Raw genomic sequence first — 27,603 nt, 5'->3', positions numbered from 1 at the left:
GGAGAGGAGAGGAGAGGAGAGGAGAGGAGAGGAGAGGAGAGGAATAAAGAATGAATGAAAGAAAAGAGAAAGAAAGGGAGAGAGAAATAAACAGAAGCTATTTTTCAATGCGAGAGCTCCACTCCCACAAATTTACATAGGTTTTAAAATAGGATTTCTTGTGGCGATGTTTCCATAGAATGTTAATGTTTTCCCAAAGAATAATAAGTTGTTACCATTTAAAAGATATGAATTATGAACTCTCTGATTTCATGACATGATTTCAAGCATAAATTATCAGGTCTGTTTAAGTTTTCAGTCATGGATGGCAGCTTTTAATCATATTGCTGAGTAGAGCACCTTGGTGAATAGGTGACATTGTAGATAAATCCTTAATTATTCTTTCCTGTACACATGCAGTACTTCTATATTTAGAGACAACTTTTTCTTTAGCATTTTTAAATTTAATATTATGTTTTTCTTCCATGAGGACAATGAGTTTTTGACCATGCTGAAAATTGTGTTATAAACAATGACAGAAGTAATGTCTAAGATGCATAGACATGTCACAGTGCGACAACATGCTCTTCTAGCTTTAAAATCACTTCAATGTTCAGAATAAAAATTAGAGGAAATAACTATCTATTGTTCAAGAAAGAAATCTATATATATTTTAAGTTATTATATTTAGAGATTTTACGCAATATGGTAAGCATGTAGCTGTGAGAAAAAATAAACAGTAGTTTATTCATCAAAAATAAAAAAAAAATGTTGTAAATTAAAAAGCAAGTATAAATCTATTCCTGTTGAAACTGAAGAAGCTACAAAACCAATGCGGGGGGAGGGGGGGGAACTGGTAACCTTATGATCTGCAGCTATTTTAGGTAGTTGACAGAAATTTATGGCATATTACCATGGCAACAATGGACTATCTCAATGGCTGTATTGCTTGTAAGGAGAATAAATTCTCTGGATGCATAATAATGCTTATAATTATTACTCAGAATTCTACATGTTCTCTATAAATTGAAAACTGTCCTTTTCATTATTTGAATTCATTATTCATTATTTTATTATTCTTTCTTTCTCTTTTTTTTTTTTTGCACTTCCCCCCTCTTTTTTTTTTTTTTAACACTTTCTTTTTTTTCTTGAGACTCTTAAAGGGATTCTACCTGTGATAAGTTTTCATTGTATTCAATTAGTCCACTAGATGGAGCATCTACCATTGGGGAAAAAAAAAAAAAAAAAGGAAAATAAAGGCTATTAAGGAAGATAATTTTCACAAATAAATGTTAAAGCCACTGAAAGTTTAGGGGAAGGTGGGTGAGAAAAATTACAATCTATTTAAACTTCTGTTTACAAGGCAGTCTTTTTATTCAGCCTCATTTACCAGAATAAAAAATCTTTCACAACTACTTAATGTATGAAGGGATATATTTGAGGAATGACTTAATTTTAAAATAATAAAACTAAACAACAACAAAAATCACCAACATCAGTAAGGAAAGTGGGAGGAGAGGAGAGGAAGAGGATGATTGCTTTCAAGACTCTCCAGTAAAATTTCAGTGCTTTCCTTAATTCTTTGTGGTTTCAAGTTTCTGTTTAGATATACAGCCTCCAGAAATCTTTGGAGGACTGTCTGCATTAATGCTACAGAAGAGTAATTTTTGTGAAGAAGAAAAAGAAATTTTAATCAAGCCTGTGTAAGCTAGAGTGGGTGAGAAGAGGGAGGAAAACCTAAAGATGTGCTTCAATGAAAAGGAAACAGCAGTGGACATTGTACTGCTATGGGATGGCTGTGAAAATCAGACATGAGCTCCAAAGTGTTCTTTCAGTTCAGTGAGCACTGAGAAAGTAAAGCTGAGCAGCTGTGAGTTTGGAGGTAGTAGGTCAGCACTGATCTGCTCAACCCACAGAGTTAGGCAAACCAGCAATGTGCATCATTTCTGAGGCTTAAATCAATAGGAAGCTAAGTGAGAGTTCTACTCCCTCTACCCTTTTCCCTTTATCCCTGGGGAAAAGGCATTTACTTTAAGCAGCTAAATAAGAATGTGTTTCCTGAAAATTGGCTTTTGGCCAGGTTAATTTATGCATACACAAACTTATGCTTCACCAATTTACTAAAACCCATCATTTAAGCCTGTTCAAATGTGTAGCTGTTTAAATGAGGTTAGAAGCAATTTTGCCACATGATGCTGATGTCTGTTAAAAGCTCAGTATTAGCAAAATGGGAAGGTATCAATGGAGTGTGTCTGCTACAGTGATCTGTGTTCCCCAGCGTCTAATGGATCAGGGAGATAGATATGCCTAGCTCATCAGCCTGTAAAGTTAAATTCAGATCTATTACCTATTACATGCGTGCATATATACAAGGGGAAGCATTTTAAGTAGAATAAGAATTAGTTTTGTTCTGGCAAAAATCCAGGGTGAGTCTGAATGAAGACTTTCAGGAAAAACAGGATACAAAACTGCCAAGTGTGAAAATGGATACAAACGATAGTTTATGTGGGAAAAAAAAAAATTGGGACAAAGAATGTATTTCTCAGGGTATAATTCCATTAAAAAAAGAAGCAATGATGTTTAAGTTCTGGATACTAATTACAAGGTTTATGAGCTGACGATATTGGAACTGTATTTTGGATAAAACAAAATGCTCAGAAATTTTGCAAACAAATGGATATTCTTGGTTTCTGAGTAAACAAAAAAGACCTATTTATTTGGAGATGGGCGTACCTTACTCTGCATGAGAAAATCATCTTTGGTGGATTTTAATTTCCATTCCACATGTAATAAGTATGAGGAGACACATTCAAGGCTACAATTGTTTTGTTTTGTTTCTTTAAAGTAATAAAACTTAAGGACACCAAAAAATGATCTTTTAACTGTATATTTGGGATAAGAGAAGAAAGAGTACTGAAAATACGTACATAATTAATAACCAAAGACCACTTATTGAAAACTTGAAATTTAATGAAAAATGGTTGAAATTTAGATTAGGCTATCAAAATTAATTGTCTAATAAGAGCATTTATAATTTACTGGTGTCTCTGACACAGAGATAATGATTTTAATATTTTGAAGGCTTAACTGCTATCTTTTATGGTCTTAAAATAAGATGAGAACAAGATGGAACGTTCTTGGAGTGTTTCTTCTTCACAGATCCTGCTGAAGCAGCATTTTCCAGTTCTGCATGACAGTACAGCACTCTCTATCCAACTGTCAGAGTATTTAAGCATGGCTTATCTGAGATCTAATTTTCTTGAAATCCTTCCATTCTCCTGTCTCTTTTGGGGTAAAGATTCTGATCATACTTGTTTTATACTTTGGGATTTTTTTTTTGAGATTCATATTGTTCAGGCTGTGTTCCATTTTGATAAAATCAAATGGCAGTATCTTCACTGCCTTTAATTTGAGGAGAGTTGAGACCCCTTGAATCTAACGTATTTCTATGCTAGTTCACTGACAAGTACTTTAAAATGATGGGTGGAAGAAAAAAAATAGTTAATAGAAACACAAAATCTGAGTTAAGGGAGAAGAGTGCAATGATTTCTGGACTTTTAAAATATGGGTTATTGACTTGGTTTTTCATAATTGCTTCTTTAGAGCTATTATGTTCTCATGTAAATACATATTTAGAGGCATTTCAAAAATTAGACTATTTGCCTAGTAGACCATGACTATTCCAAAGGATTTACAGCTCATATTGCAGTAGAGCTAACAAAAGTCATGTATAAAGCATTATAGTACCACTTGGAAAGTCTTAGCTGCTTGACTTCTTCAATACCGTAAAAGACAGAGAAACTACTGTGATTTTGGACTAAATCATGTTTATATTAATGATGTGAACAGTTTTGTGAGCTTTAAACTGAAGTATTCCCATAAATCACAGAGATAGAAATTAATTCCAAACACTACCTTCCATCAGAATACCTAAATTGAATTAAAGTAGTATACCATTAAGAAAAATTAAGAACTTACTCAACCCTTAGGCAGCTATTCCATGAGAATACATTTAGAGTGTAAAAATAAACAGAGTTTGGTGAACAGGTGGAGTCTCAATAGGACAGTGTTATTTGCAGAGAAGAGGGCTGAGTTCAGTTAAGGCACTGTACTGGGATTCCAGGTCAACAGTACATCTTAAAGCTTTGTATGTCACAGAACCATGTATTTCAAATACCACATTATAACACTGCTGATTTTAAAATTTAACTGATTTTTTTCAGAATAAATTATAATTAGCTATGGTAAAGTATTGTACAGTGCTTTTCCAGACACAGCCCACACTGCTAGGACATAGAATTCGACTCAGTCAATTAATGCACTTTTTTATTCATTACCATTTATTTAATTTAAATGTGCTTCACGTGACCAGTCAAGGGAGGTCTGCTTTCTTTGATGACAAGGATGTATTCAACAAAATAGTCAAGTGAGAAAGCAAAAGTATCTTTGAAAGCAAATAAAGGCACTTAATTTAGCAGATCATCTATTCACAGAGTGCATGAAGTACTACCATAAGACTTGTAGAAAAATTCACAAGCTGACGCAATCAGTTTTGGAAAGCAAAAGGTATATATATAAATGAAAGTTGTTTTTAGGAAATAATTGATCGATTAAACAAAAGCTCATAATCTAGCTTGAACTGTCAGTCAGCATGTAAGGGACAACTTGTATTTTTTAATAGTCATTATTTTAAATAAATTGTCTAATCTTAATCATTATTATGAATACGTTCAAATCTATCATGTTTACAACAATATTGGATGCAGTACAACGGACTAGCAACTTGTCAGAATCTATCTGCTGAGACATGGATTCAGACTTGGTGAAAGTTTGCTCACTGCTATGTGCTGCATGATCTCCTGTGCACCAAGTTGTATGCAACAATGCAATACGCTCATGAGCACAAAGCAGACTGGCAGATGCATGTAGTGACACTTCACTAAAGTTTGTTAGCCAGTTTGGCTGCCCTACTCTAATTGTAACAAGGATCACTATGAAGCAGGCATTAGATAAAAGTAGAATTCTCACATTATGTGGTAACTGGAATGAGTTATTATTCAGGCAAACCAGAGGGTTCCTTCCTTCCTTCCTTCCTTCCTTCGCTTTCCTTCCTTTCTTTACTTCTTTCTTTCTTCCATTCCTTCTTTCTTTCTCTCTCACTCTTTCTTTCTTTCCTTCCTTCTTTCTTTTATTTTTGTTTTTGTTTTATTTTACCAACAAATGAGGTCTTATCAAATTTGAAAATAATTTTCTTGAGTTACTACTCAAGGATTCTTGAGTAGTTCTTCTATTCTAGAAGAAATGAAATTGACTTTGATTATCATATCATTTAATTTCAGTCAGTAAAATTAGTAAGGAAGCGAACCTCTCTAAACTTCTCTTATAGTCTGAACAACAACAAAAAAACAACAAACACAAATTAAGCTTTAGATGTAGATTTGCTCTGGAAAAGGCTTGCTTGTTTGCTTATTGGCATAGCAGGAGAGATACTTCCTAATTCACTTGATTTCATGTACTAAGCAACATGGTCCCCTCTCACAGTGAACTGTTGCATTTATCGAAGTCAGTGAATGTTAGACTTCAATGCATTATCAAAAATATTATTCCTGTATGCAACACTGTATACATAAATAAAAGATGATCAGGCCAGAGGCTACTTCAGGACTTATCCAGGGGATAAGGATGTCTGTCCTGCCAAATAGAGATTATATTTCTCCATGGAAGATTCTTCACATCAGCAGCAATTAAATTTGTTAGATGTTATGAGGACTCTTTACTAAACTCCATGTGAATAACTCTTTTATATAGCCACTTTAAATACATGATTAACTTTCCAAGCATGGGGTGTGTCCTATCAGTCATATTTTTATGTAATCTTAGACTTAAAATATTTTTCTAATGATGCTAACTTCTCCTTTAACATCTCACTTTGAAAATTTTAACTATTTAAATCCTTGTCATTACAGGTTTATTAAAAAAAAAAAAAAACAAAAAAAAAAAAACCAGCTTACAAATCACCATCAATGGTGTTCTATGTCCAGCTACCCTGCTTTATGGCAAGAAAGTACAGTACAAAACCATATGAGAGCTCATTTCTATTTCATGATAAGGTGACTTTTTCCGTAAGTTAGGTCATTTTCTAGTGGCATTTGAATTATTAAAAGTAAATTATTACACACATTTGCCATAATTCAAAATGTATTTCCATTACACTAGGTGTGTAAATTTAACAAACTAGAATAGTTTTTATTGCAAGTACTAAAATGAAATATTTTGAAATTTCTCTCCAAAATGGCATGTTCTAATGTCAGAATGATATTTTTAGTTTCAAAATGAATTTTAGAAATGGAATTTTATTTGAAAATATATCTTACTTAAAATAATATTTAAAAAATAAAAACGTTTCTTTCGAACTTTGAATTAGAGATTTTTTTTCAATTTTCAAAACTCAGAAATCACATTCTTTCTTATGATAAAATGTGAATTTTGATTGAAAAAAAGTTGCTTTTTTTTTCCTGCAGGAGTTCTGGTTAGTGAAAGAAATTTAATTAATATATATGTATAAAATAACTAATGGGAGAAATTGCTCATTTAAACTCAAAACAAAAATAAATGGGGGAGAGATTTTTAAAATACTCTCTCCTTGGATACTCTTGGACCATGACTTATGGAAAAAAATGGCTTGTCTTGAGTCTGTTGCTGAATTCACCATTTCCCACTTACAGTTCTGACTTCCTGTTACAAGGATGACTTAATTGTGACCTGGCATCATAACTGCCCAGCAGTGTAAATTTTAAAAACAAAATCTCACAGTTTTCAGTTTGCTTTACCATCCAGACTGCTGTTATGATGTTTCTACCTGTTATTCAGAACTTTCAGTCATTTTAGTGTCTGACAGCATAACTCTCAGAATATCAGCTTCACTAACTGAAAGGCCACCCAAAATCAGCGTGCAAAATACTAAAGCAAAATTACTGCGTATGAAGGAAAATTAGTCTTTTCAGCCCCTCCTATGTCACTGGCACAATTTATTTCACCCTGAGTTTAATACTGTGCTACCCTTAAAAAGAAAGAAAGAAAGAAAGAAAGAAAAGAAAATATTGTAATTGAAACAATGCCGATCCATTGGAGAATCTGCTGCAAATCTTTTAAGTCTGGACTATCCTATAGTCATTTTTAAGTAAAAGCAGTCATGCTCTTAAAAAAAAAGGCATTATTATTGATTAGCTAAAATGAATGCCATGTATCAATGAAATCAATTGTTAGGAAAATGCCTGTTTGAGGAGTTCAATCAGTTGGAAAAGCAGAACAGCTAAGAGCTGGCATTTCCAGAGTTGGCAGTTTGCATATTTGCTTTGCCATATTGCTCAATGATTAATGTATTTCTAGAAATCAGCACTATCTCATGAATTATTTAGTATCCGAAGCAAAGAAACTAATGAAACTCCAGAGCAAAATTAATCAGTCAATGAAAATTTCAGAAAAATTCCATTATAATTTTATTGGCATAAAATGATATTGAATAAGTATCTAAATGTTTTTAAGCTCACCTCACCCACAATAAGATCATTCTATCTTGTTTCAGTTTCCACCCAAACATACTTCATTTTGTAGTATTGTAAATTAACCATTTTGCCTTTTATATCTAGTAGCATTTGCAGAGCTATGGAAAATAATGTAAATTGTTTGCTTGTGCCACTGCTGTGCAATAAGACAGACATCTCCAGAAAGCAAATTATCCTTAAAGTTGATATCTAAGAGGGGCTGCCCTCTGAGCATGAACATCCGTTGATACTGAATAATCTTGGATAACTAGCTTAGACAATGTGACTTTAAGGTAGTGAAAAGTTGAATTTCATCCCTAGAATCTATACTTGGCATGTTTATAAAACAAAAGATGGATTTGAGGAGGGAAATGTCTAAATCATTCAACTTTCATATATAATTAGATTGATGACAACACTCCAGAGACTTGTCACAAGAGGAAATGATATGTCTCATCCAAATCTCATAGACAGCAGCCTTCAGTAGAATGTGTATTATGACACAGCTTACAAAGTTGTTTTGTTTTGTTTTTTTTTAAATTTTTATCATTTGTATGAAATTGTTTACACCAAACGGTAAAGCAAACAAATAAAAAAGGTATTATATGTAGGATTTATCTTACCTAACCTTGGACATCAAACAATTACTTATCTTATGCTACAATAATCATCATAGGCTCCTTTTGTAGCTAGTGAAGATAAATACACAGCTTCAAAGGGCAATTCATCTCACTAGCTTTAGACAGTCAACTTGAGCCAAGGAGAATCATTCCTTCTGGATATGTCTATTTCTTTCCAACGAGTAAAATGAGAACAGGCAGTGATTAGCTCAGAGTTTGACAGTTCACAGTTAAGTATTTAAACCAGGCAAACAGAATCCCAACAAAGGCTATCCCTTAACATTTTGATAACTGGCCTTTCAGTAAAATGAATAAGTCTAGAAATAGAAAAAAAAATGTTGTCAATTACAAGGTTATATATTTCACAGGGAAAGCAGGGAAAAGCAAAAATCAGGCACTGTGGTCTCTAAAAGGAGACTACAAGAACACTTTGATTCCCCACTCCTCTTGTCAAACACAACCAACCAAATAAATAAATAAAACAAAAGATAATTCTCATAGATGGTTTCCCATGAAGCAGGATTCCTTCCTTGAGTTCTGCATAGCAAAGATCATCTCACACATATCCTTTTGAAAAAAAAAATTATACTATTTTTAATGAAAATGTTTAATAAATAACAAAAATCTAATATGAGAGCACAATCATATAAAAATAGAATAATTGAATCATTAAGATTGGAAAAGACCACTAAAATAATCTAATCCAACCATCAACTCATCACCACAGTGCCTGCTAAATCATACCACTAACTGCCATATCTACATGTTTCTTAAACACCTCCAGGGATGGTGACTCTACCACTTCCCTGGGCAGCCTGTTTCAATGCATTACCATTCTCTCTGAGAATACGTTTTTCTTGACATCCAACCTGAACATCCTCTGGTGTAATTTAAGGCCATTACTTACCCTCCTATCACTACTTACCTGGGAAGAGAGACTGACCTCCGCCTCACTACAACCTCCTTTCAAGTAGTTGTGGAGAATTAGACGGTCTCCCCAAGCCTTCTCTTCTCCAGATTAAAAAATCCCAGTTCTCTCAGCCTCCTCTCATAATACTTGTGCTCCAGATCCTTCATCAACTTTGTTGCCCTTCTTGGGACATAGTCTAAGGTCTCAATATCTTCCCTGTATATAAAGAATTTATGTGAACTCAACATTAAGATGGCTCTGATTTTGTATTTTGTTAACCCAAGTGATCTCCTTCATAATTAACAAAATTCAGATTTACAAGGCTGGATATTTTTCTAACCCTAAGCTCCAAAACAGATTTATAGTATATCAGAATTTCCAGATGTTCATTACTTGCATTATAAAAAACACCAGTAAGGAAATAACATTTTCTGGGTAGCTAATACTTTCTAAAATCTATTAGAAGCAGTTTTATTGCCTTGAAGGTATATGCCTTAACTGCTGAGAACTGGGACAGTTTTTTACTGTTCTACCTCTAAACAGGTGTTTTGAAGCAACAGAAGCATGCTTCTGCTCACCAGTCTATTGAGCATATTCCCCTAATCAGTAGATGAACTGGAAGGTTCTCAGAGGAATTGAGTCAGTGAAAGAGGGATGCCTCTTTCACTGACTCAATTCCTCTGAGAACCTTGATGAGTAACTATTCCACTTCAAAACCTAAATATTATGAGAATCAGTGTTATCTTGGAACAGGTTGCCCAGGGAGGTTGTAGATGCCCCGTCCCTGGAGGCATTCAAGGCCAGACTGGACGTGGCTCTGGGCAGCCTGCTCTAGTGGTTGGTGACCCTGCACTTGGCAGGGGGGGTGAGACTCGATGATCTTTGAGATCCTTTTCAACCCAAGCCATTTTATGATTCTATGATTCTATGATCTTTTGAATGCAGTGTATGATGGGCTCAGAAGCTTAGACTTTTGGTGAGATGTCCAATTTACATATTTGCCAATCACCTCCATTAGGGACAGTTATATAAAATTCTTAATGTAGTCAAGAGCTATTAAGATGAAAACATAAAAACAAACCTTTTTTATACCATATGAGATAGATTACATTGTTTGAAGAGTTTAAAAAAGATTATTAAAAAAAAAAAGTGAAAATTTTATCATCACCTTAGACTAGTTAGTTAGTAGGGTTTTCTTTGTTTCAATTTATAACTCTCACCCTTTAAGTGGTTACTTCACCCCTCCTTTTTTTTTTTTTTTTTTTTTGAGGGATACGTAGTTCACAGAATCTTTAATAATATATCAATCAATAGAGGATACAAGCACCTTTTACTGCCTCCTGCCATACAGCTTAGCTGTTCTTAGAAGACTGATAGAAAAAAAAAACAAAAATACTTTCACTTTAGAGAGAACAGTAGCAAACTCTGACTGATTTTAATTCTTCGTCTTTTTTTTCACTTTTCCACCTTTATGACTATAGTTCTTACACTTATTTTCACCAGTTGGAATATAAAAAATATTTTCTGCTTTCTCATTTCTTTCTTGCTGATGTTTTAAGATACAAAAAGAAATCCGTTCATATACCCAGTAAGGCTATGTATCTAGCTGAACGTCTCTTCAGGAGCCTCAAAAGAATTACTTTTTCACCATTGTCTGTGTAGAAATGGAAGACTGCTTTAGGCGTCTAATATTTAAGCATAAGTATGCATCCTACTCTGTGTAGCCTCTGAATGCATAAAGTAAAATATTTAAGTTCTTTTATTCACCAGAAGATGAGTCAGAACTGTACAGTTTAGTGAGGTTTCATTTCATTTGGTTTAGTTACTTCCAGAAAGATCCATAGGTAATTGAAAGCAGGTTGACTTGAAAGCCAGTAAGGATTGACCAGTTCACAATTTTGTAGAACTCTAGAAATGCAAAATAAATGACACTTATGCTTGCTCTTCCTGTTCATGTTCAGTTCACATCCCTTGCCAACCCAAGAATGTCTGTTCATTCTTTTCCTGTTGCTTTCCTCCCCCTGATAGTGTGCCTGTTCCTAAATGACATTACAACACAGATGTCAACAACTGTCCACTACTCTTCCCATTAGAAAGAGCTAAACAGCAGATGGTGCAAATGACCTAGCATATATTTTCTGAAAAGAGGTAAAATAGAGCTGCCAGATTGCTGGCTTCTTGGCATTATGCCACATGGTATGAATGACAAGCTGGGGAAATGAATTACACACACACACACACACCAAAATGTCAGTTTGAAGAGTTACTATCGTGCAACAGTGGACTTCCACTTCTCCCCCTCCCTTCCTGCTTTTTCCCAGAAGCCAGAAAGGGGAGGAGAAAAAGTGAAAACCAATCAATTAGTTAGGGAGTGAAGTAATTTACTAAGAAAAATGTGAGATAATACAGAGCAATTAAGGATAATAAATCAAACAAACAAATAGAAAATCTCAGAAATCTCCATTCTATATGATTCTATGAAAGCTCTCTGCCCTTCACTCATGGCTGGCTGATGTGGAAAAGGTTATTTTCCTGTACCATGTCATTTTTATATCCTCCTCCCAGAAACCAGAACCCAGCAAAGTATTTTGGAAATCGCATACCCAGGAAAACCAGGAACCACAGTTTCCTCCTCCCAGAGGTGGAAACCATGTGGGAAACTTTCTGGGAAACCAGGAACTACAGTTCTAACCATCCCGCCGTACTGAGAACTTACAGAATGATGTTATAATATGGAACACTGATAGAAATCATGACAAGAAATAAACTCATTTTTAATTATGATTTGCCACTAGACTTCCTTTGTCTGTTTGCTTTTTGTTTCATTGTGACTACATTGATAACATCACATATGACAGACTATTCACTAGCAGACCTTTCTGATCAAATCAATGTTTCTTAAGAAAGTGAACTTAATATCTTCAGTGGTATGTTGACCCTAAAAATCTGGACATACTATTTCAGCTTTGTTAACTGAGGCTAAAGAAATACATAAACTGAGAGCTACAGAATAACTGAGGTTTGAATTACCCTCAGGACATCTTGCTTCAAGATGCCAATTATAAATCAGACCAAATTACTGAGGTCTTTATCCAATCAAGTCCTCAACATCTTAAAGAAATGTGACTGTGACATGTCTCTGGGTAACTGGTATGTCATGGTGTGAAAAGTCACCATTATATTCAGCATGAAAGTCTTTTGTTTCAATTCATGCTTGTTGTTCATTGTTTTCCCCCCATGCACAGCTGTTTAAAGCCCTGTTCCATCTCTGAAATAACCCTCCAATGTTCAGCTCTCTCAGCCTTTCTTCACAGGGCATGCACTCCAGAACCCAACCATGTTGGTGGTCTCTAATAAGCTTACTCGAGTTATCAGTGTACTTCTGATATTTAGGGTATCAGGAGAGAGATGTCTAAAACAACATTCTAGATGAGTCCTAACAAGATCTGACTAGACGAGTACAAAACATTCCTCAACTTACCAACTATATTCTTGATGACACAGGCCTGGAAGCTGCAGACCATCCACACTGCCAGGGCTCACTGTTGGCTTATACTCAATTTGCTACCCACCAGCACCCACAGAGCCTTTCCTGCAAATCTGCTCCCCAGCAAAGCAGTTCTCAGCCTATATTGCTGCCAAGGGTGTTTCCTTCCCAATTTCAAGGCTTGGCACCTTGCTGAATTTCAGGGCTTTCCTGTTGTCTCCAGCCTATCTAGGTATATTTCCAAATGGCAGCTCTGATTTCTATTTCTGATTTAACTGGTGTCCCCACAGCGATGATAATTAAAAATAACAAGTATTTATACTTAGGTGAAAAAAAATCTTATTTCTATCATCTGAGTGATTGCTACTGTATTATTTGAAAAGTGTATGTTTTCAGAAAAAAAAAAGGATATATTGGAAGTATTCTAATCATGTGTTTAGTATCCTGGAGAATTTAAAAAATTTTGAGGTTATTTTAAGGTTCACTGACAAAGCACTTCTTCAAAATGTACTTGAAAAAGCAACAAGAGAGAAGGAAACGTCATGCGTTCCGAACAAATATATAGAATGAAAAAGAGAAAAGAGTTATTCTGGGGGGTGATATAAATGAATGCCCACATAAGACTGACATCACGAAACAACTAGACAGGTTCGGTAAAAGTTTTTTTAATAAGCTGGGTTTTTTGTTGTTGTTGTTGTTTTGTTTTGTTTTCTTTCTTAAGTAGTTGAATATTTTCATCAGTTTTTCACTTTGTTGTTCATTGATTTTTTTTTTGTTGTTGCACAAAAAGTTTAGGGTTGGATGAAAAATATCCATCAAATAAAATACTGCATTTTCCCCCTCCTACTTGGTGAATGTTGGCATTAGTCATTTACTTTCAAAGTTACCAGATTGCAAGGTTGGTCTTCTCAGAGCTAGTATGAAAGGGTACCTGAAGATGTAGGCACCTAATATTGGAATATGCATTGCAACTACAACAATGTAACATTTCACTTTTCTTATGATCAGACACATAATAACCAAGTACTGGTAACTATGCAGTTAGTTCAATCTCAGACACTTTCATAATAGTTTCACCTGAGAGGGATCTTCTTAAGCTCTGGAACTGCTCTGCAATATGAACCAGTCCATGATTAAGGTGGATGATGGGAATACTCACTTTAAATACAGGCTGTCTATAACACATATTTTATTAGTCCGTGTCGTCCTCTAACTGGGGGAACTGGGGAGAAATTCTCTTTTCTGTGTGGCATCTTTTTTGCTTTGTGAATATTCCCCTCACCAGTTACTTTTGGGTTTTTCTTCTCTCACAGGAGTTCAGGGATTCCTGAAACTGAGAATAAATTTTGGGGTCTACTGGTATCTGTAATAACTTTATCCTTTTGCTTCACTGAAGAAAGAATTACACTGAGTGTGGGGAGACCCATTTCTTAACTCTCAAGGAGAGTCATACCATTTTCCTTACTTGTCCGGAATGCATCTATATTTGTCCTTTAGCTTGGACAGAGGTGAACTTCTGAGAGTTAAACTCTCTAGTAGTCACCATGGGCTGTGCTTTGGCTCACAGAGTTCCTCTTGCTTTGTGTAAACTGCTTTTATTTTTGACTGAAGTTAGACTGATGGATGTTTTGAACATCAGTGTATAATGTATCTCACCTGTCTATACATACAAATACAAATCCACAGGAATAGACTACAGCTAATCCAAAGGAAAAATGCCCAGACATAGTGTTGATGCTTAGTTCTCTGAAATAACAAGTTAACTTAGTGGATATTGTACCACACCATTTCTTAATATAGACAGAAATATTTATCATTATATATGATTTTGTTTAATTTCAGTTGTCAAAAGTCATGTATGATTATACAAGTATCATTGTAGTTAAGCTAAATCACTTTGGTCAAGCTAGTTCTTTTTTTTTTTTTTAAGATGACATCTGTTGTTGCTGCATACCTGACATAGAATACATTGCGAACAGTGAATTCTCTACTAATTTCAAGGAGATCTTAGGCCTTATCTTGTTAAAGAAATACGCTTGTGGTTTGAATATTATACTTAATTATAAATGAATGCCCAATCAATTACATTTATTTTGTTTCTTTGGTTTTTTTTTTTTTTTTTTTTTTTTTTTTTTTTTTTCTTTCTTTCTTTTCCTACAGATGGAAGCACAAGCTGGAGTACTGGTTTTGTACTTCTACTTGTATTACTTAGCTTTTTTCCCTGACATAAGCCTTAGTAGCCTAAGTAATTTTTCACTCAGTTCCACGACTAACAGAGTGATCTGAGAATTCTATTGTTTTCTCATGATGACAAGAAAAAAATTCAGTTTCATTAAAAAGAGAGTGAGAGAAAAAAAAAACTGTACAATTTCAGAATATTTTATTACTTTTCTGATGTAGCATCAGAATGAGACTTTATGAGAATATGTTTGTGAGAGGTTGTGACAGATACTATCTCAGCCTGTCCAATTACCAGACAATTACCCAATGGCTAGAATATTTAACTTGGGTGTGGGAGGAACTGATCTGCTTGCTTATGATAAATTAGGCTCCTACAGTCTCCCTCCCACATACCAGGCAAGTTTCTTGCTCACCAAATTATAGCATCAGCTTCTTTTAGAATGTCAAACTCTCCTCTTGCACATTTTTCCTTCTACATAAACAGCTAAAAATAAGACTAAATCTATAGTCTGGAGATAAAGGTGATTTGTAAGAAGAGGAGCTGTATTTTAACTTCTATTCTGTATGATTTAGAGTTTAGCCTCTCTACAGCCCTTGAGAACTCCTTGAGAACTTTGTTACTTTTTTTTCCCTTGAAAATGTTCTGAAACACTGAATCAAAACATCTCAATGCAAATGTTATTTATTTATTTATTTATTTTCCCCAAGGGAAAATATTTTGATTTCCAAAAAATTACCTCTCTTATTTGAAGAGGCACTGTGATATCTGTCTCATCTCACTGCTTGGCAGAATGGAATCCATATACATTATCTCTGCATTATTTTGTACTTTTTCAACAATGGAAAAATTATTAATGTGAATACATTAGTGCAATTTTCTCCAGAAGCCAAAGTAGATCTAAGCTAACATGGGAAACCTGAGGCTATAAAAATGAACAAGTCATTATTCTAAATGTATATTCTAGATGTATGTATACCACACAAATTTTATCTCCATGAATGTATATTAATACATGAAAATATAATTAAACTGATGGAGCTGTGACTGGCTGCAGATATGTGCCACTAATAGAATTTTACTTAATTTAGCACTTGTGAGTATTTGTTTCCTCTTTATAATGAAAATTATTGAACATGATTGAGAAAACAAAAAATCAACAATGGTTGCCTGTAATCTAAGATATCTTTGATAAAGATTAATATTTATGTTATAAGCATCTTTCAGTCATGTAATTTAGTCCACCAGTATAACAAGGACTCCAATATGGCAATATATATATTTTTAATGAGGAAAACAAACAAACAAACAAACACAAATAGAGTAACAAGTGAAAAACAAACAAAAAAGCACCAGGGTGAAGTCTGAGTTCTTCAAAACACAAGGGGTTTGTAGTACTTTCTTCAATATTTAATTTATATAAGGAATAATAAACTATTTCAGGCCCAAAATATTTCAATTAATTTTTCCATTGACTTGTTTTCTAAAATACAAAATCTTTTTTTTTTTTTTTTTAATAAAAGAAATGTCCATGTGAAAACTTCAGAGATGCAAAAATCATCATCATCATTACATTCACTTCATGCTCAGCTAGGAAAAATACCACGGCATCATCTTGCCTGCCCTCCTAAACTGGTCTTTTTGCTTTCATTTGCTGCTTGCAGGGAAAAAGCAAGGTGAACATAAGCCCTCCAAGGCAGGGAGCCACACAATCACAGCCCTCTTTGAGTGAAGAAAGCTGGAGGGAAGCTGCTTGCTGGCAGCCAGGCAGCTGTGTTGGCAGAGAGGTAGTGGGCCTGTGTGCTGGTCCTGCCGCTATGTGCCTGGGGATCCTGCTCACTCACACTCTCCCATCCTGAGACTACAGAGGCACTCAATAGAGTCTTCCAGGTTGGTCCTTGTCAAACCAGTAATTCATTTTAGTTTCCCAGAAGTAAATCTGTTTTGGAAATCCCAGCCTCTGACAAGAGAATCAATAAAATCTTTATGTTTTCTTTTCCTCCTCTGATTTTAATTTAATTTTCCATCTGGATTAGAGTATTGTCTTTTTTTTTTTTTTTTTTTTTTTTTTTATCTCCTCAACATATAAGTCTTCTTAAAATGTCTGGAGTTTTTCTATGTGTTTGCATTTATTTTGTTTTGGGAAACTGCTTACTTGTGTGTGCTGCCTACATTCATATATACATGCACATGATAAAATATATATTATATATATGGAATGTATTTATTTATATAATATAAACTTGTACACTGATGAGATACATTGTATCCACATGCTCTGTCATCAAGTACTACACAGAAGTAGTGAGTGGCTGACACACTGGAAGGCTGTGCAAGCATTTAAGAAGACCTGAGCAGACTGGAGAGTTGGGCAGGGAAGAACTTGATGAGGTTTAACAAGAGTGAATGCAGAGTCTTCTACCTGGGGAGTAATAACTGCATATATCAGTACAGGACACAGGATGATCTGATGGAGAGAAGAACATGGGTGTTCTGGTGGCTATCAGGTTGGCCATCAGCCTTTGGTGTGCCTGGGGTGCGTGCAAAAGAATGTGGCCAGCAGGTTGAGGGAGGTGGTCCTCCCTCTCTACTCTGCCCTGGGGAGGCTACATTTAGAGTACTGTGTCCAGTTCTGGGCTTCCCAGTTCAAAAAAAGGATCTCCAAGAAGGAGTTCAGCAGAGGGCCACAAAGGTGGTAAAGGACCTGGAGCATCTCCCATATAAGGAAAGGCTGAATAACTTGTGTCCTGAATAACCTGGGGAAAAGAAGACTAAGAGGTAATCTGATTAATATTTAAAAATATCTAAAGGGAGCTGGGAGGCAAATGGGTGAGGCCAGGCTCTTCTCAGTGATGTGTAGTGATCCCTTCCTACCCCTGCAATTCTGTGATTCTGTGAACTTGGAAACGAGCCTGTGTTCAACCTGTAGTTTATAGAGTTTCACCTTCATCTGTTTCACTCTAAAAGGGGCTCCATATATGCAAATTTACTCTAAAGCATGGACTCTAAATAATCTCCCAAACTTCACTGTATGAAAGAGTTATTCTCTATGCTGTAAGGTCTTTGAATAATTTATAAATTTTCAAATCTTGCATCTTCCCTGAATAGATCAAATATTTAACGCTAATTACACAAAAATAATCTTTCACTTGTGTACAAGTAGCAGTCACACCATTTTCCAAAAGAATGGAATTCTGTAAGGAAAAAAATACTTTTATTATTTTGATGATGATAAATGATTCTTACACTTCTGAGCCGTAGATAACAAATGGCAGTATAATCAGATGCTAACACTTCATGTAATATACGGAAGTACTTCTATCTTATCAAGCTAAAAATAAGCTGAAATTACTCACATAATATATGTGAATAAAATTATTCTAATCAAAATTAACTGCCCACATGAAAAGACCAGATCAACAATGTAGAAAAAAAGGAACTAACAATAATGATGACAGCTATCGTATTTCTCAAGAGCATAGATATTAGGTAAAGTAAACAGGTCTTCAAAAGAGCAGAGTTTAAGCCTGACTTTCCTCCCAAGTCAATCTGAATTTTACCACGGGGAGTTCGGAGGCATTTATGCCATACTTAGAGATAAACTTGTCTGAAAGTCTTCCACTTTCTCATATTCTAAAAAAATGATTCATGTTAGTAATGCTTAAACATTTCATTTTCTATTTTGAAAGGTAAAGTTAATGTTCTTGTTATTAATATTGAAAGTCACTTGTGACCGGTTGCCAGCTGGATTTAACTCCATTCACCGCTACTCTCTGGGCCCAGCCATCCAACCAGTTATTTACCCAGCAAAGACTGTATCTGTCCAAGCCATGGGCTGCCAGCTTCTCCAGGAGAATACTGTCTGAGACAGTGTCAAAGGCTTTGATGAAGTCTAGGTAGACTATGTCAGGATATCAAGAACATAGAGATATTAAGCCTTAATTTATTGAAAAATTTAAAAAAAAAAAAAAAAAAACAACTGGCAACCAAACTACAGTCTAAATCAGATGCATTACAACTTAGCAGATATGGAAAACTGTATATGGATTCTCTTTGTGGCATGCGTATGCTTAGAATGACTAGACTACATTTGTCTAAACAATTTAAAAAAAAGAAATAAAAAAGAGATTATTTATAGATTAGTAAAATGGTATTGTATTTCACATAAAGTTACTGCATATTGGTCGAGGTGCCTTTTGAGGAACTTTGAGAAAAGACTCCAACACCTCTCTGGGCAACCTGTGCCAGTGCTGCATTGCTTGCACAGTAAAGAAGTGCTTCGTTATATTCAAATGAAACATCCTATGTTCGAGTTTGTGCCTGTTGCTTCTTGAACTGTCACTGAGCACAAGTGGAAAGATCCTGGATACATCTTCCTTGCACCCTCCTTTCAGATATTTATTTATACATGTACACAGAGAGAAATTTCTCCTTGAGCCTTCTGTTCTTCAGAATGAATAGATGCAGATCTCTTGACCTTTCCTCATAGAAGAGATGCTCCAGTTTCTTCATCACCTTAGTGGCTCTTTGTTAGTGCATCTCCAGTGGTTTCATGCCTCTATTTTACTGGGATGACCCTCAGAACTGGACACAACTTTCCAGATGTGTCTACATCAACACTGGAGAGAGGGTAGAAAGATCACCTCCCTTGACTTGCTGGAAGTATTTTGTTTAATGCAACATTAGACTTTTTTTCCCACAAGGGCACATTGCTAGCTCATGTTCAACTGGATTCCTAGATTCCAGGATTGCCATTCTGCTTTCCAGCTGAGTGGCCCCAGTATGCCATGGTGCCTGGGGTTGTTTCTTTACTGTTGTCAACGGTTTACGGGCGTTTGGCCCGATTCCATGACAAAGGGGATGGGGGACCCACGGGCCCACGACCCGGGAAAAGGGAAAAGGGGAAAAGGGGAAGGAGATGGCCCTAAGAGCAAAGAACAGTGGCAACAATCTGAGGAGAAACAAACTAATTTACTAAATAAAATATCAGAATGCAAAACAACACACTATAATACAATATAATTACAGTTTAAGCTGATAAATCCAATACAGAGAGAGAGAATGTCCCAAAATCAAGGTAGGCCTTACTCTACTACCGAAGATAAGACGGCTGGAGAGTGAGGTGCTGCCAAGACGAGAGACGGCGGAAAAAGGGACGAGGTCTTGTGATCTGCAAGTTTTTATACTGTGAGCTTTTATCTTTTCCCTCTGGCTGGAAAATGGTAACAGAGGAGCAAAGTACTGTGGGGAATGTAGTAGTCCTTCTCTTCTGAGAACCAGGTACATTCACTACATGATGTTATGATGTGGAGTACCAATAACTGAAAATCATAAAACCATGACAACTGTGCACTTCTTCTTGCTGAATTTAATGACATTCCTGTTAGTGCATTTCTCTAGCTTGTTCAGATCCCTCTGGAAGGCAGCACAACCTTAGTTGAATTAGTTACTCCTACTATTTCTGTATCATCTGCAAAGTTACTGAGAGTGCACTCAACACCATCACCAAAGTCATTAATGAAGATGTTAAACAATATTGGACTCAGTATTGACTCATGGGGCCTGAGACTAGATATTAACCTTCATCTAGCCTTGTTGCTGTTGATCACTAACCTTTAGGCGTGCTATTCATCCAGCTTTTTATGCACTCTCACTTTCTGCTCACTCAGTCCAAGCATCTGGCCTATGAAGATTTTATGACAATGCCAATTGTTCAAAACTTGGCACTTATCTCTATATAACGTCATGAAGCTCATTTCTCCAGATTTTCAAAGGTCCCCACTGATGGCAGTACAACCTTCTGGTGCCTTTCGTTTTTGATGTATAGAGTGACATAGGTCACATAGTAATGCCTCATATTTATTTCCATGGAAACCACAACAAATACAAAGAGTACAATATCACTATTTGATAGAAAAAATTCTGAGCTACAAAACAGTATTTTTCAATATAGTCACCACTGGTTACACGTTTTTGCCAGCAATGAACAAGAGCCTGCATGCTGCTCTCATAAAAATCTGCACCTGAGTATGTCTACTGTCACCGTTGCCACTGCTGAAACATACCACTCACTATTTCTATGTGCTAACATCCTCCAGCAAGCATCAACAAATTCCAGTGGGTGCAATTTTGTTCTGCATGGAAAAGTTACTCGCCTTTCCTTCCTATGCACTTCCATTTCAGATGTCATTTTGTCAGACTCCCTTTCTGCTGCCATCTGTCACATGGCAACAAACTGTAATGGAATATTGTCAGAAAGCTTCAACATCTGCTACCATATGACCAACATCCATCTCCAACATCGGAGGCCAACATAATAAAACAGGAGACATTACTTTCAGAGCAGACCTCATGTATTTGTATATATATATAAACAAATACTACAATCTTTTCAGTTCATGTTATTCAAAAAGGTAATGCAGATGGATCCTTTTTCACACAGTATGTAAAAAACAGAAAAAAAATGATGCTTAAAAGTCTTCTAAATAAATTCAAAACTAACACTTATAATTGTTTCAAGATATTCACAGTGAATACATTTACAGTGATATATTTAATCATACAGATTTTTTTAAAACACTACTTAGGTACAGTATAGGAGTCCTAAAAATGATTATGTCCTAAAGTTTCTCTGTTCTGATTTCTGTCATCCTGATTATTGTGGGAGATCTTATATATATTATACTAACATCTGGGAAAGCTATCCCAATAATAATAATAAAAAAAACCCAAACAAGTAAACAAACCAAACTGACCAACCAAATAAACAAGACAACAACAAAAAAAGAACCACAGGGAAAAAAAAAAAAAAAGAGAGAGAGAGTTATTTTGTCATTTAATACAGACTGTTAAGTCTGTTGGAGAAACAGAGTTTCAAATTATTTACAATAATAATTCACAGTATATTTACATTAATTATTTTATGACATTATACTTTTTACAAATGATGATGCCATAATCACATGCAGCCTTTTTGTAGAACCATGGAATTATGTTATTATTGAAAAAGATTTGTGCAGACGAGGTTTTGTGTAAGAGTTAAGTTTCAAGCATAGTAAAAGAGAAAATAGATTTTTAAAATTCATTTTTCAAGGCTTAATAGATCAACATTCTTTTCTCCTTTACAAAAAAATCTAATATAAGTTACTATGTAAAAAAATGGATCAAATATCCTAAGAAATATTTCTTAAAACCTTTGTTTTGATATAAACTGCATTTCAGTCAAAAAAACACAGAATTTTTTGTCTTTAATAAACTTAATGTCATAGTATTCTAAGTATTACTAACTTCAGTAAAATATTTGGGCTTCTCTCTACAGTAAGATGGCTAGCAGCATTTTAGTTCAAGCGTTGAAGTACTGTTACCTGTCAAATACACATATTTACTATAATGATAGTAATTTTTTATATGCTTATTTATCTGTGAGCAACTTTTATAGGTGAAGTAATTTATTCACAGTTTTAAAAGATGTGTTTATATTCATAGAAACACTGTTCAAAGGCAGTTACTTTAAAAGAAGTGACATAATCGGTTATTTTTTTCAGCTTTTCCTTCTGAAAACAGCGTTCCATTGCTCTCAAATATCTCTAAATAGTTTTTCAGTAACTATACCAAATTGTTTATTATGATGAAAACAGAATTTGAAATGTTATAGACAGAACTTCAGAGGAATATACAGCATGCATTTACCCAGTGAAGTTAAAACTGATCTGAAAACACTTTAAATATTTGAACAGTTTTCAATCTTTATGTAACAGCACTTGATTGGCTGATAAATAAACAGTGAAATACAAAACTTTGGATATTTAGAGTTGGATGAACTGATTTACAATTTTATTCTAAGATATATATCGTTGTTATCTGTAAATTTATTTTCTCCCACATATGGAAGAAAAGAAAACAAAGTAAATGGAAAATGATAAAGAACTTACAGCCTGTGGATTAGGAGTACTAGGAAGAATTGGAATAGCTGTTTTCTTTGGTTACATTAATATCTGGATATGGGAATCATTGCTAAAGACAATGGTCTACAGATGTGCAGACAGCCCAAAAATCACACAAATGCATAAGTGAAGTAACTGAAGGCTGCAGTCAACCATCTCAGCTGTAGCTGTAGTTTTTTTTGTCAGCAAAGCTCATGTACTATACACATGAAAATATGACTAGGGCAAATGCCTCTAAAAACAGTACTATTTTGTTGTCCACAGCTTTCCATTGAAACAGTAAATTTAAAGTATGAAGAAAAAAAGGTCATCCTGAGACATGAGCGATCAGAGTAGAAAGCAGATTTATGTTTTCCCAGTATCAACTCATAATGCCAGTGAAAATGACTATTAATTTCTTAAGATTCTTGATCCTTTCATTATTCCATGAAACTAAGGTCTTACTCTTCCCTCAGCAACTAAAATGGATAACTTTAAGGTCTTAGAGTGCTTTAATATTTTGAATTTATTTTTCTTTTCTAATAGATTTTACTTTAGCAGAATAAATATTTTGTTTCATAAGCAGTTTACAGAATGATTATTACACTTGGTCTTCCACATGAATGCATTAGATTCCTAATAATTTAACTTTATCTGCAAAGGTAAATGACATATTTATAAATCAAGCTGCAGAGGTATTTATGTGACTGCCACACCACTCATTGTCTTTTGAGGACTATCAGCCACTGAGGTAAAATTAAGATGAAAAGATCTGCATTGCACAATGTATATAAAAAAAATCATAACATCTTAACTATTTTAGTTAGAAAGAAAAGGAATAAATAATGAAAAAGTTATCAGTCTTTATTCTGCATAGAAATTACGTTCAATAATTCAATTTTTTAAAAAATATAAGCAAGATTTGACAGAAAATAATGTAAAAACAACTAATCCATTGGAGTAGGTGGGAGAATAAATGAATTTTTTTATCCCTATTCAAATATATATTTTAAGCTCTTCATAAATTAACATTTCTTAACAGAGAGATTGCATTCTTCTCAATTTTGATTTCACAGGATATTTGAGCTGCCACAGATCTGTTCAGATAAAAAAAAAGTAATATGTGCAAGTTTACACTTGCATCAACTTGCTGCTGGTCTGTGGTAATGAGTGTCTTCTTGTCCCACAGAAAATGCAAAATATACTGAGTTTAACTGTTTTCCTACCTAAAAAGAATCAGAAATATATCTCTTCCATTTCATGGAAGAATAATGTTTAGAAGAAGTAATAAAATTCATGAGAAGTCCTTGGATTGAGGAGTATCAAATGCAATCCTGTTTGAAGAATATCAACATTGTACTTCAGAAAGCAAAACATAAAAAGAGGAGACAATCTCTGATATTTATAGGAACTTCCTTATAGCTTCTGATGAAAACTGATGATAAGAAATTAGGAATTTAGTCAATTATACTACTAAATTTTACAAGAGAAGAACTAGAACTGTAGCTTTTTGTATTTCCTTCCCAAGGACAGAAAATACCAGAGATTAACCGACAAGCCTAAGTGGAGTATTTCTTTCCATAGGGTCTTTTTCCCTCACTATATCTGTAGATCCTAACAAACATATAACTTGCTTAGGTTAACCTGCCATTGGCCTCACAACATTTACAGAAAGTAAAGTTAATGGAATGACCATGTAATAGAATACATGTATATAGTGAAATCATCTTCAGTTCCTATTCACTAAAGAAGTGACCACTTTTGCAACATAGCAGTTTTGCCTCTTGAATGGAGACACTGTTATTTTTATATGATTGTATATGACAGATGCTATATGTTCCTGACTGCCAGAATTCATATTCACAAACACTTGGATGTTAAGTCAAGATGGCCACCATTTAAGTTAAGAAACACCAACAGAGAAACAGGAACCATATGTATTTTCTTGTTATATCTGTATGAACTGCAACATTTTACAGCCTTGTACATCATAGCTTAATATAAACAACAAAAAAACCTGCAATGGCTATACATATCATTATAGGATTTTCACAGTTTGAATTCAAGCCCTTTAAAATGTATAAATATATTGCTTATGTCTTTAAAATATCCCCAAATAGCATTTTATTTGTCATTTTTTCCAAAGAACTTGAACGTAAATTGCACAGAATAACAATGCAACACAGTAAGAAATATGGCATATATTATAAAGTAGTTAAATCAGTTTGGAAGATCTGAACTCAGTAGTGCTTTGTAGTTTTGTTTTTGTACTCTGGAAACATGTCAAAGAGAAAAATTACATTACTATCTTGCATTTCCATTGCTTCGGCTATGCTCTTTTGGTCTCTGAGAGCAGGATAAAATAGATAAACATCAGATTTTTATGGGTTTTGCTTTTTTTTTTTACTTTGGACAGGAAGAGATATTTTTTTGTCTTCCCAGTATGTACTCCATTTTTTTCAAATGAATACAGCTCTGCTGTATGTCTAAATTAATCTCATCTTCTTAACTACAGATATCAAAAGTGCCTTGAATTTTTCAGACTGCTGATCTTATGTCAGGCTTGCATAAATGTCTCATTCTACAGCCTTCTGAGTTGGAGGTTAGATTTCAGCAATATATCTGAGACCAAGCTTAATAAGTAAAGCCATCGATAGTCTGCAGACAGAAATTCACAAGTGGAATGTTTTGTCGATCACTTTGTCTTATTTCCTTCTTTCTATGCACTCTGTATTTTCAGTCAGTTACTACTACAGTCAGTTTGTACAACTTTATCATGAGACAGAAAAGTATGACATGCAACACATTAAGTCTAGATTGTTACTCAACATGTTAATTCATAAAAAAGAGGCACAAAACTTTGACAATAGCAAATATAATGGTAACAGCACTTTTGATACATAAAACAGATAGAGTTTTAAAAATTTAAACAATGCCTTCCAGAGAGGGCAGAGATTTTTTTTTTCACTGGGCCTAATGTATAGAAAAGAGGCTCTATAGTGTTTTCTTGCACCCCTACTTGTATCATTTTAAAAAATACTGCTTATCAGTTATTAGAAGATAAGAAAAATCCCCAAAGCACTCTGAATCTTTTATAAAAATATGAAGAGAGAAATCTGATGCAGTAAGGCACAAGGTAAACCAGCTCTTAGGCAAGAAAGTACATCACAAACTGTGGAAAAACCTGTAAGATAGAGTTGTAATCATTCTAGGACAAGACCTAGTCAACTTAAATGAATGATGAATTTTCTCCTTCTTGAAAACATTTCTATCCTTTCTAATCTACCAGAATCTGCTGGCATTAAAAGACTTGACTTGAGCTGATTTGGATGGTTTAACCACTGTACTGTGGACTAGTGACAGCTCCGGGCTAGGATGATACCGCCACCAACACCACTAGTCACTGCCTGACAACAGCTTTTTGTGTGCATGAGATAGGACTGGGAGCCACTGCCAAGCTGCATCTGGCAGCCTGGAGGAAGGATTCAGGCTGTGATTAAAAATATAGAGCCCATAGGTTCCAGAGGAGAAGAAAAGGCCCTCCCTAGCATAAGGTGGGAAGAAGCCCGGGCCACAGATAGGCACTCCTCCATGGGGGTGGAGACTAATGCAGCTGAGGTGTCCCCTTTCTCACTGCCAGAAGCAGCCCAGGGTGTGCTGAGCCCTTCTCCAGGATAGCCGCCAGCAAAGGTATGCAGGGAGTTTTGTATCAAGATTTGAGCTGCAGACTTCTCGAGGCTTATCTTTATTAATTATGCAACTTGGAGTACTCAACTGTTAAATTAGTTGGACTAGCAGGAAATTCTTAGTTCCATGCATATGGCATGATCACTTTTGCCCATTACAAGATTTTGAGAGCAACAATTGTGCCTCAAGAGCTGCAGATAAAGCAGTGGATGCAGAAGTCACTCAGACACCAGAAAATTGTTAAGCAAGCTGAAACTTGTTCAGTTCAAGGAAAGGGCAGACCCATCCTGAGAACCTGCACCACTGGCTCAATGTAGAGACAAAGTGACCTTCTACTAGCAATAACAAAAATCATAATTGCTGAGCTAAACTATAAGCAGAACAAAAGTTTATTATCTGATAAAATAAGGAATGACAGATGGAATTCAAACAGACAGATGGGAGACTAGCAGGTAAACAGTCAAACAGTCAAATGGTCTTGTTCAGTGGGATAGTAAGTAGTCCCTGTGTACCATCTGCCTAACTGTTGTCAAGTTGGCTTCTATTTTGCTTTGTTTTGTCTTGTTCTGTGTGTAGAGGGGAGTTAAGTATCATAACAAGAGTACATTGTGAAATGAGATTTGAATAAAGAACTTAGAGACCTTTTTCAGCACCAGGGGCTACAGAAAAAAAATCACCTTCTTGAAAATTTTAACAGGTGGATGAGAGATGCTGACATTACTGAAGGATAGGGAGACAAGAAGTTACATCTTAAGAATCAATGTATTTAGAGAGTATGGGTTTATAAAGGTAGAATAAGAGCCGAAGGATCTTGAAAAAGAAGATAAACAATTTGTTTGATATGACAGAATTCAATGAGGTATGCAAAGAAGAAGCTGTTGCTATCAAAGTGGGTGCTAAGTTTGCAACAGAGATCTGATTCAATAACAACAAATTCAGTCTATGTTTGTTAAAACATGAGACCAGTCATAAACAATTCCCATGGAGGTGAAAGTTTTCTAAAAGTCTATGAAACATTGAGCTTATTTATCTTTTTCCCATTTTCATCAACTATCAGAGTTCATTTCAACTGAAAAACCTAGACAGGAAAGTCTACACAGGGGTTGAATTTGAATAATTATCTATGTGTCTGGGCAATAGCGTTTACTTTTTCCTATCTAGACCTGAAAAAAAGAGAAGAAGCATGCCTGAGAGGAAGAACAGCATTTCTCCTTTAGTTATGAAATCTATGGCTAGATTTCCTCATCAATATCTTTATTGATGACCTGGATGAGG

The sequence above is a fragment of the Numida meleagris genome, chromosome 3, assembly GCF_002078875.1.
Source record: "Numida meleagris isolate 19003 breed g44 Domestic line chromosome 3, NumMel1.0, whole genome shotgun sequence".
Classification (NCBI taxonomy): Eukaryota; Metazoa; Chordata; class Aves; order Galliformes; family Numididae; genus Numida; species Numida meleagris.
The sequence above is the reverse complement of the archived record's forward strand: the minus strand, read 5'-3'. Positions refer to the sequence as shown.